Source organism: Aptenodytes patagonicus, chromosome 2 (genome assembly GCF_965638725.1).
Source record: "Aptenodytes patagonicus chromosome 2, bAptPat1.pri.cur, whole genome shotgun sequence".
Classification (NCBI taxonomy): domain Eukaryota; kingdom Metazoa; phylum Chordata; class Aves; order Sphenisciformes; family Spheniscidae; genus Aptenodytes; species Aptenodytes patagonicus.
Genome location: NC_134950.1, coordinates 166,408,296 through 166,420,332, shown reverse-complemented (window position 1 = coordinate 166,420,332; position 12,037 = coordinate 166,408,296).

The following is a 12,037-nucleotide window of genomic DNA, read 5'->3' as shown; positions in this document are numbered from 1 at the left end:
GCTCAAAATACAGAAAGTGATCTCCGGCCATCCAAAGGATTCAGAAGCTGCTTGTGTGCATTCCGCAGCATCGGGTGTCCGTGGCTCTGAATATGCTCCCAAGCAGCTGTCAAATCCGCAGAGCCCCGGGGATGTCCCCACCAGGAGAGAGGTCGTCTGTCTACAGCAATGTGGGGACATATAGAAGAGCGTGTCGGCAGGCGTGCTGCAGCATGTGCCCTCAGGAGCTTAACGTGTCTCTGACAAGGCAAAACCCCGTGGGAACTGCAGGCTTGCGCTGGATAGGACTCAGCGAGCACAGATCACACGTGGTGGTGGTGGGGGAGGTAGGTTTGGCGGTGCTGCTGTCTGCTCAGCTAGATACTTTTGCTGTCTGTACGGCAAACTCAGGATTACCTGTGGACAGATGCTGTGTGAATAAACCCTCAGCTGCAGAGGCTCAAACCCCTGCTGTGTTCTCCCCTCTCCTTGCTTGTGACCTCTTTGCATTTCTGAGCTTCATTTCTTTGTTTACAACCCTGTTCCCTGTCTTGTCTCCAAGTCTTCTAAGGTAAATACTCTAGATACGGTGTTTGTCAAGCAGTTTGCCTGTGTTTTCCATAATCAGTATTTTTCCTCCGTATGGGTTGTTGTAATCCCTTTACCCTGAAGGACTGAGGTTCACTGCTCCCCTGACTTCAGAAGGTCTATTGCGAAATGGCCAAGGGTACTCCCAAAGTGCATTGGGGGATTTTGTCCACCCAAAGAAGGCAGTCCATCAAGGGTGACAGGTTTGGGTGGCTATTGAATTATTGTTTCCAAATAGTTGTATTCCAAGTAGATCTTTTTTCTGTGGGGGTTGCCCTGAATCACCTGTCCAGAGCTGCCCACTGCCCATGCATGGAGACCTGCATCCACTACCTGCTCTCCCTGGTGCATCTCACCCACAGCTGGGTGAGCACAGGGGACAGAGACTGAGAGATATTTCTGCTGTTGAGGCTCAAGGGTCCTGCTTGCAAAGCTGTGTGTGTCCAGGGACAAGGCACCTTGGTCGGAGCCCTCTTCTATGGATGGATGCCGTCGGTGCCATATACATCCCTGCTGTCATCGTCCTTGGAGGAGCACCATGCCAAGCAGAGGGAAAATGTCTGGGGATTGGGAAGCACCAAAGCACCTTGGCTTGTTCAGGGAGTAAAAGCTCTCTTGGAAGATGCCCTAAGCCAGTCTCTCAACCGCATCCCATTCTGGAAAGGATCTAGAAGGCAAAAATATGCATTTAAAAAAAAAAAAATCCAGTTAATTTTAACTTTCTGTGCAGTTTATTTTCCCAAATCCCCCTCACTGCTGTCCTCCATCTGGCGCTTCCCTCCCCACAACTCTCTGCCTGAGGACACATCGGTGAAGCGTGGTGGGCTCTGTGCTGGGTTTCCCGGTGGTGTGATAGCACCAGTTTCCATGCTGCCTCTGCACAGTCTTTCCTGCTGCGTTTACAGCAAGAGAGGGAGCTTCTTCCAGGACCATGGTGTCAAACTGGGACAACTCCCCGTTCCCCCATCTTCTGCCCTTTAGGTAGTGTTGATGTGCCCGACTTGTGCAAAAAGGTCTGAAGAGGAGCGTGTACCCACCTGTTTTCGATAAAAACCCACTTGGCCTCCTCCGAGGACACAAGAGGGCGCTTCCACCTTACTTTTGGGGAGCATTTCCTCATTTGCAGGCATTTCTCTCCTCTGCACCCTGTCAGCTGGAGAAGGTTGGGTGAAGGTCTTTAAAGCAGGGGACTTGTCTCCATATGTGTTTGCAAGGCACTCAGCTGAAGGGAGTTTCATCCTTGCAGGATTTCCAGAGCCTCCCACGGAGTAATTAAATCATATTTATTTATACAAAATAGGGAGTGTCTCCACTTCAGGATCTGATAGATTTTCAGAGGATATCTCAGAGGAGCTTGGCAGAAGCACAGATATGTCAAAACGGCATTGCTGGGATCCTCTCTGAATATTAGCAGAAATGGTGGATCCAGGGGAAATTTCATTTAAAAACAGGAGGTGGGAGCCTGTGAAGGGAGAGGGGACAGATTTTGTACTCACTGCCACAGTGGGTGCAGTGGCAGAGGGGGTGCAGTGAGCACATCAAAAATCTGGTCTCCCCACCAACAAGGAGGAGGCAGAACAGGTAAGAAAGCTGCCAGAGGTTGGGAAACTACCCTGTCCATGTCTGTTTAATAAAGGTAATTTCCTCCCTCATGTTCTTTTCATGAGAAGGTTGTTACCTGCTGTTGACTGTATCCTAGCCATGCTCTGGAGATGGAGACCACAGGACCTCTGACCTCCGGGCTGACCTGCAGTGCACAGAAACATCATGACACTGGCAGTTAAAGGTACTTTTTATTCACTGCTATATCCAAATGCTCTGTACCTGGTGTCTGAACAATGTCCTGGATGTCCAAGCTGCATAGCAGTGATGGTATACAGGCAGCCTTGATATTCCCTTCCCGGGTCGGCTCACTCTTGGGACCTGGACTCAGCCTCCCATGTTGGAGTCTGCTTTCCTTCCTCCATCCCCCTCCAAGGGATGCTGTAAGGCTGTTTCCAGACAGGCTGTCCCTAGAGGAGCACAGAGTTAAGGGACATCCATGCAATGGGAACATGTTTTGTCTCTCATTGCAGCTATGAGGGCAGGGAGTACTGCAGCTGCACCTAATTACCTACTCATAAATAGAGCCCAATTAACCAGTGCCCAGCTTTTCCTGTGTATCTTTGTCCCATCACCTCTGTTTCAACATCGGGAAAGTGGTTTTTCCTCCATGTGTTTGGACAGGGATGCTTTTTCTACAGAGCTGGCAGAAAGGGGCAAAATGTTTATAGCAAGAGCAGTGCTGACCTGGAGAAGGGCACAGAGCATGCTGCCAGCAACGTCCCTTCATACAACCTTCAGGAGAAAATCAAAGCACTGGGGTATTTTTCATCATGACACGAGGGTTTTAGGTTTTCCTAGGGCTTCCAGGATGTAGAGACAGTGGGTTTTTTAGTGAGTGCTGGGTGACATTGGATGGGTTACTGCCTGGTATTATTTAAAAATAAAGACAATTGAATCAAGATGCTTTTAAGATGCCTGTCTTGCAGAAACTGCTATATGGGAGGAAAGGTCTTTCGTGAAAATCAGACCATTTTCTGGTGTGTAAAGCTGTGTTCTGGAACAGGATGCTCCCCAAACACTAGTTACGTGTTAAAGGATTTTTTAAAGTGTTCTAGTTTTAAAGGAGCAACAAAAGCCATTAGGGGAAAAGGAAACTAAAGGTGTTTGGCACCTTTGAAAATCAGAGTGCCTCTGTTTAGGTCCTCAAATATGGAGCTTGACACAGAAAGGCTCTGATTTCCAGAGCATCCATAGCTTCTTGGGGCTGGAGTTGCTGAGGGGGCTTGTGAGCAGCACTGCCAGGCTCTGAAACTGTGTGCTTCCTTTTCAGCCAGCTAGAAGCGACTTAAAGAGATCATTCTTCTCCACGGTTGCATCCCAGGTCGAACCCAAATATTCATCAGAAGAAAGAAATTTGGGGCAATCAGGATGAGGTTGTATCTGTCTCCTCCTCTCCATGCCTCAGCCCCCTTCCTCAGCCCCAGCCCAACCTTGGCAACCTCTGATCCGAAGCCTGGTCCTTGGGCCTGGAGCATCATCTGATAGGGCTGGAAGTGGGAGGCAGGAAGGAAACCCAAGGTGTCTTTGAGACCAGCTTGCCACGCTGGTGCCTAATGGCCTCCTCTCTGCACCATCACCTTTGGGGGATTTTGGCCACAGAGCCAAGGCCAAAGTAGTAGGAGGACAGAGCAGGACATCTTGTGTCCTGGTAAGACCCTTTTTCGAGACCAGCAGGTCACAACCAAGCACATTTTCATCGTCAGCATGCACCCTGGCACAGTTTTGGCCTGGGGTAGCTTGACCCCAGGCAATGCTTGAATCTGGTTTGGATGTAGCCACACTGCTCTGGGTTTCATTATATGGATGCAATACATGCCATGTCTTCAGGACTACAGACTGACTTTTTATTAGCCCAGATGCCTCTCAGACTTGGGGGTTACACTTAAAAACATGCTTAGTTCTCCTTAATGTGCATACAAGGGTCCTGTAAAAACCAAACCCATCCCTTGAACATCTGATCCTTTCTGAAAGAAAGTAGGACATCTAGGTGGAAGAAACCAATGTGGTTAAGAACTTTATCATTAGACAAACACTGCCCGGGCAACCTTTCAGATGGGTCATGCTCTTGTGCCTAAGGTGGCACAGGTATTGGTATTTAAAACCCCAAAATGGCATTTATTTCTCCATCAGCAGAGAAATGTGGCAACGTCTCCCTCTTTATAGCCCTAATGCTATCTGTTGGAAGGATCTTCCCAATGGTCTTGTCCCTTTTTCCCTGAAGAGCCTGTCTGAACCCTCCTTCTTTCTTCTAAGCCTCCACAGTTTAAAACCTTGACCTTCATATCAGGCAAGAAGATGTCGGAGAATTTCATTAGGGTAATCTGCACCTATTTGTCTTAGTAAGCAGGACCAGTTTTTTTCTGGGTCCTTTGGGGGTCTATATGCACCATTTTAGCTACTTCTCCAGGACTTGGCCTTGCAGCATTTTCTTACTGTTCTTTTCACATTTGCAAGTTGCCTTTTCCCACTGGGTTCCAGGCTTGCACGGGAAAACAAACCAGATCAGATACCATAAACCCGTGAGCAGCATTGCTTAATGCGATCCATTTTGCAATGTTTCCACCCGTATCTGTTTATCCCCCTTGCCTGCCTTTTCACAGCAGGGTGGAGGCAGTTGCTCCACAGCTTTTGGCAGTTATGACTTCTGCATTCACAGGGACATGCTGGCCAGGCTCGGCTGAGCACAGATGTGAGAATGTATTGCAGATATTCTCCACTTTTTCTTGACCATATAAGGGAAGGTTGCCCTTCCTAATGCTGGGGAATGGGGCTAGTATGAATAACTTGGAGGATTAAGAATGAAATCTGGAGCCTTTCCCCTCTCCTGCTCTCAGGCTCGTGGGCTGGGAAGGATTGTTACCGTCTGAAGGCTGGTGAAATGGATTGGCTCCTCACTGTTCAGCTCCCCAAGTTTGTTCCGGCAGTTTGTTGGCAGGTCTGAATGGGTTTGGGGATCCAGCCTGGATGTAGTCCTCCAAACCAGTGCTGGAGAATACTGAGACAGCCTGCATGCAAAATCTGCAGTCACTCCTTGCGTCCCCACTCTGTGGCTAAATAGGGCACTCGAGTCTTCAGGGCTGAAGTCTATCTGGCTCTCTTCACAGTCACTTAAGCAGCGTTTTCAAACAGCAGCTGCCAGGGCACCCTCTTCTGCTGCTTTGTATGCCAGGAAAGAGAAGACCACCCCTTGTCTGCAAGGGATATGAGTTCAGTGTCTACTAACCATTCCCAGCTGCTGCTCTTGGCCAGGGAAGCCTCATGGATATAGGGGAAATGTGGAGAAGGTGGTCCTATAGTCCCACCTCTGCCCTGGGAATTTGTGCAAGAAGGAGTGGTGATCTGTCCAACGGGGAGAAGCTGGGAGATAATTTTAACAGCGTCTTGGAAGTGAGTGAGGTGCAGACAAGGCCTGTTCCCACTGAACTGTTGCATTGATGGGGGAGGAAGCAGAGCTCTTAGGCAGTGTGTTGGGATGACTCTTTGAGATGGCCTCCAAGGTGGCCCAAAGGGAGCAGAGCTCTTAGGCAGCGTGTTGTGATGACACTGAAAAGGCCTCCAAGGTGGCCCATGACAAGTGAGAAGCTCAGCTATGAATTGTGTGTGCTCCTGGTGCAAGGCTTTCAGCAAGGTTAAGGGGCAGCCCGAGGCACCTGAATTCAAACTGCTATGACCCAGATTTACCTCTGAGATTGGCCATGTGGCTGCCATGTCCATGCTGTCTGGTGTTGGTAATATTGTAATTTCCTGGTTGAAGCTGGGCCACCCTCCTCTGGTTGTATTTTCTGTCCTGCTTACTCCCCAGCCTCCTCTTCTTTGTCCTGTCAGCTCCCCCCTGCTGGGAGTAGAACCTCTTTCCAGATGCCTGGCTGGTCTCCCAGAAGAAGCACAGCACCATTGTAATGTGTAATTAGGCTGGAATTCTCCTCCAACCCCCTCTTTTATTTAAATTACATCAATTGTTGAGTATGCAAGAGGTTATAAACCTACGCAGAACAGGGTCCTCACACTTTGTCTCTTCTTTCCCCAAGACGTAGCCTTTTAGGGTTTTACCTGACAACTCAGGAAAAAAAAAATCAACAATAATAAAGCCTAGCACTGAAAGAGGACATGTCTTGGAAAGACGGAGTAGTGCAGTCTTCATCTTGTGAATGAGATGGGGCAGAAGAAGTGTTGGGTGAGTTTGCGAAGGCCACCTGGCACAGTAACAGCAAAGAGAGGTAAAAAAGCAACGCTTCCAAGGCCAGTCCTAATCCTCCTTCCACTGGCCAACACCAAAATAACTCCAACATATGATCAGGGCCACATCTTTCATGGACAGTTATTAGAAACAGACTGTAGCCAGACATCAAAATAATACTAAATGCAGTACACCAGTGCCAACCTGGATCTTCTCTTTAGTGGCTAAAGTCCAAGGAAAACACTGAAGCATTTTCAGAAGCCCAGCTCAGACAAACCCCGCTGAATGGACACTTTAGGGATGACCATTTCTGATAACCTCTTCCACCAGCTGGGAAGGGGCAGCTGTGTCTTCAAGGCTGGTTACTGCAGTCACCCCTTCTCAAGACAGCAACCACTTGACTTCATTAAAGGGTTTGACCTAATGCAGGATAGACAGATCCCATCAAAAAGCCCAGGACACTTTTAATGCCCCAAAGGAAAGACCACCCTCCCTCTTTGGTATCCACTCTGCGTAACTTTACTGTGACAGGCCAATCTCTCTGCCATTGCAAGGGCTCAGGGCTGCATCTGCAGTGGGATATCTAAGTGTACTCCAGTTGCTGATGTGACCTTGGGCAGGCAAAAATACCATGGAGATAAAGATTGCATTTGCAAGGTGTTAAATGGTAAAAGGTATTCCTAGGAATTTCCCACTTTGGCTGCAGACTTTAAATGCATACAAATGCATGGGAAAAGATACAGATATAGGTGAAGATGTTTGGAAATTGCCAGGTCTTCCTTATTCCCATTTGCTTTGGGTTGGCCCTGTCCTCTGCATTAAACCAAAAACAAAACCCCAAAAAATTGGACTGGGTGGTTTAAACATCATCTCCAACTGTCTGACATTGTTAGATTCCATCATGCTCCTTGTCAGTGTTGATCTAATCTATATTAGCAGGAAGGCAAGTTACTGTGAAGATAAAGCCAAAGTGCTAAAGGGTAACAGCCGTGTGACTTTTTTCCTGTGTAGCAGTTTCTGTAGCAGTGACAGCTTTTGGATTACAGGTCCAACTCAATGTCTGTCAAAAGGATGTAATTCTCCAGTATCACCTGCTACGAAGAACAGCTGAGATCCTGCTGAGTGCCTGAGCTGATCCCTGTTTTAGATGTTCATGCGTCTCGCTCCCTGGGCAGACCCTGGTGTTGACCAAGGCAGTGGCTGTCACACCAATCAAGACTATTTGAGGACTCGAGGTGCTGTAACTCCTGCTTGGTGCTTGCTAACAATTTCACCTCTGTGCCCCTCTACCAAGGATGCGAGCTTATTATGCTCCCAGTTGTATAGCTCTTACTGTGGCTGCAGCAGGAACTATTTTTGGCTCCAGAGGGTGTTAGTCCATCTGCTGAGGCATGTGTAAAAGTAGCAGCCCTCAGACGAGCTTAGAAAATAAGGAGCATTTCTGGGGTAGCTCTCAAAACCACCTGCACTGTTTTAGGGTCATGCACAAGAAAGCCCAGATCTTCATCCTGATGAGATTTGTCATCTGTATCAAATCTCAGAAAGTCCGAATGCTTAGGAAATGTTACCCTTCTCCTAGCTTAAATTATGTGCTGTCACTGTTGATTGGTACCTTAAGCAGGGAAGGGCACAGTGAGAGTGGAAGAATAAGGGATGGAAGTACAAGGTCAGTTCAGTCCTCCACAAAGTTTGTCCTGATCTGGGAAAGGAAGGAAAGAACAGAGCTGAGGAGGCTTGGTAACTTATTGTAGCTCCTAGATACTGCTTAGCAGCTCATGGCACTCAGATAGTGACTACCATGCTCTTCAAAAAGTCCCTCATCTGGGCGTCTGGGCATCACACAATGCAGCCAAGATCTCTGCTCCAGCAAACAGAATGTAAAATAAGACCTCATCCAAATGTCATCAAAGGGAATCTCTTGGGGTGAATCGGCCAGGTCACTTGCAGGGACACAGACAGCCTGTGCAGCAAATGCACACACTGTTCCCTTCATTGCTGTGTGCTTTGGTTGCTCTGACAATGAAACCCTCTATGTGGGCAGCTGAGACTTTCTTCAGCACATCCCCACCCAGGTGGCTGCACGTTCAGAAAGACACGTGCCACGTTGGCTGGTGCATCTACAGGTGAAGCTAAATGTACTCAAGAGCTCCTTCAAGCAGAACCTAAAATAGGACCTGATCCAAATGTTGTCTTAGTCTGGGTATTTCTTCCTTCATCTCTGAATTTTTTTAACTTTCTGTGAGAAGAGTCTCACTAAAATGAATAGGATTGTCTTGCAGTAGTGTTTATTATAGCTTTTTGCTATGTGCAGGGTGTCTCTACAGTATCACCATAGCATGTAAACTCTGAGTGCTGCATGGCTGTATTGTATAACACAGCGCTCTGTAGCTGGGTCTTGCAGAAAGGGAGATATGGGCGGAAAACCCTCAATTGTAATGTACATTTTTCACCCTTGGTGTAGACCAGACTGGTTTTCCAGCATGCTTGAGTTATACATCATCCACAGCCAGTCACAAAATGACACTAAGCCTTTTCCAAGCAGAAATGAGATTTAAATATACTTTTTTAAGTGAGAAGCAACTGTGTTTTTGTATAAATTCCCATCTTTCATCAAATGCATCTGCTAAGCACTAAAGTCTTGAGCTGAAAAATGGAACTCACTTACCTTTCAGGAATCTTCCTCCCCAGTGTATGAGACAATTCTGTGTTGGGTCTGTTCAGAAGGGACAGGCGAGGAAGGAGGGGCGGAGGCATTGCCCTCTACATCAAGAAATGGATAGAGCGTGAAGAGCTGTCTCTGAAGAATAGCCGTGAACAGGTTGAAAGCTTACGGGTAAGAATCAGAGACCAAGGCAACAAAGGGAACCTTGTGGTTGGTGTCTACTACAGGCCTCCCAATAGGGAGCCTATTGACGAAGCCTTCTTACTCCAGCTACAGGAGGCATCGCGCTCGCAGGCTCTCATCCTGCTGGGGGACTTCAACCACCCAGACATCTGCTGGAAAGAGCTATAGGCAGTCCAGGAGACTCCTGGAATGCATTGAGGATAACTTCTTAGGCCAGGTAACAGACAGCCCTACTAGAGGGGATGCGATACTGGACCTGTTGGTCGCCAACACAAGTGAGCTAATCAGTGACATCAAGATTGGAGGCAGCCTGGGCTGCAGTGATCATTCACTGGTGGAGTTTGCAGTCCTGAGGGGTCAGGCAAAGAGTAAAGTCAGGACCCTGAATTTTAGGAAAGCAAACTTCCAGCTCTTCAAGGAGTTAGTCAATAGGACCCCCTGGGAAACTGCCCTCAGGGACAAGGGAGCAGAACAGAGCTGGCAGATCTTTAAGGATGCTTTCCATAGAGCGCAAGAGCTCTCAATCCCCAGGTGTAAGAAATCAGGAAAGGAAGGCAAGACACCAGCATGGTTGAGTTGGGACCTGCTGGTCAAACTAAAGGGCAAGAAGAAAATGCACAGGCAGTGGAAACAGGGACAGGTATCCTGGGAAGAGTATAGGGATGCTGCCTGGTTGTGTAGGGATGGGGACAGGAAGGCCAAGGCGCGGCTGGAGCTGAACTTGGCAAGGGACACAAAGAATAATAAGAAGGGCTTCTACAGGTGTGTCAGCCAGAAAAGGAAGTCAATGAGCAAGACTGGCAAACTGGTAACAACAGACAAGGAGAAGGCTGAGGTACTCAGCAACTTCTTTGCTTCAGTCTCCACTGGCAACCCCTCTTCCCACACGTCTCGAGTGGATGGACTGCAAGGCAGGGACTGGGGGAGCAAAGTCCCTCCCACTGTAAGAGGTCAGGTTCGTAACTGCCTGAGGAACCTAAACATACATAAGTCTATGGGACCTGATGAGATGCATCCCAGAGTCCTGAGGGAATTGCCTGATGTAGTTGCCAAGCCACTCTCCATGATATTTGAAAAGTCATGGCGGTGAGGTGAAGTCCCTGGTGACTGGAAAAAGGGAAACATTGCACCCATTTTTAAAAAGGGTGGAAAGGAGGACCCTGGGAACTACCAACCTGTTAGCCTCACCTCTGTGCCTGGGAAGATCATGAAACAGATCCTCCTGGAAGCTCTGCTAAGGCACATGGAGGACAGGGAGGTGATTTGAGACAGCCAACATGGCTTCACCAAGGGCAAGTCCTGCCTGGCCAACATAGTGGCCTTCTATGATGGAGTGACTACATCAGTGAACAAGGGAAGAGCTACGGATGTCATCTATCTGGACTTCTGTAAGGCCTTTGACACGGTCCCCCACAACATCCTTCTCTCTAAATTGGAGAGATACGGGTTTGATGGGTGGACTGTTCGGTGGATGAGGAATTGGTTGGATGGTCACATCCAGAGGGTAGTGGTCAACGGCTTAATGTCCAGATGGAGATTGGTGATGAGTGGCATCCCGCAGGGGTCCGTACTGGGATTGGTACTGTTTAACAGCTTCATCAATGACATAGACAGTGGGATCGAGTGCACCCTCAGCAAGTTTGCAGATGACACCAAGCTGAGTGGAGTGTTTGACACGCTTGAGGGACGGGATGCCATCCAGAGGGACCAGGACTAGCTCGAGAAATGGGCCCATGGGAACCTCATGAAGTTTAACAAAGCCAAGGGCAAGGTCCTGCACCTGGGTCAGGGCAACCCCCGGTATCAATACAGGCTGGGGGATGAAGGGATTGAGAGCAGCCCTGCCGAGAAGGACTTGGGGGTACTGGTGGATGAAAAGCTGGACATGAGCTGACAATGTGCGCTCACAGCCCAGAAGGCCAATCGTGTCCTGGGCTGCATCAAAAGAAGCGTGGCCAGCAGGTTGAGGGAGGGGATTCTACCCCTCTACTCTGCTCCGGTGAGACCCCACCTGGAGTACTGCATCCAGCTCTGGAGCCCTCAGCCCTCAGCAAAAGAAAGACATGGACCTGTTGGAGCAGGTCCAGAAGAGGGCCACGAAAATGCTCAGGGGGATGGAACACCTCTCCTCTGAAGAAAGGCTGAGAGAGTTGGGGTTGGTCAGCCTGGAGAAGAGAAGGCTCCAGGAACACCTTATTGCAGCCTATCAGTACTTCAAGGGGGCTTATAAGAAAGATGGGGACAAACTTTTTAGCAGGGCCTGTTGCGACAGGACAAGGGGGAATGGCTTTAAACTAAAGGGGGGGAGATTTAGACTAGATATAAGGAAGAAATTTTTTACGCTGAGGGTGGTGAAACACTGGCACAGGTTGCCCAGAGAGGTGGTGGCTGCCCCATCCCTGGAAACATTCCAGGTCAGGTTGGATGGGGCTCTGAGCAACCTGATCTAGTTGAAGATGTCCCTGCCCACGGCAGGGGGGTTGGACTAGATGACCTTTAAATGTCCCTTCCAACCCAAACTATTTTATGACTTTATGATAAGAGCAACATGGGCATGTTGGTGACATGACTAGGTCAGGGTCATGGTACTGTACCTAGATGAGAATAGGCTGCTAGTGGGAGCTCTCTGTCCAGGCTATGCCAAGTACTGGTGTCCCCCAGATGGAGGATTAAGGATCAAGCCATTAAGTTTGTGTGGCACATAAAGCTGGAGGGGAAAAAAATGGGCCATAATGCAGCATTGCAAAAGCGGGTCTATCTGTAATATGCTTACAGATAGACCCAAGACTCACTTATCCAAAGCCACACATTTGGTGCACAGGTCTGGACAGGTCTGGAGCTGT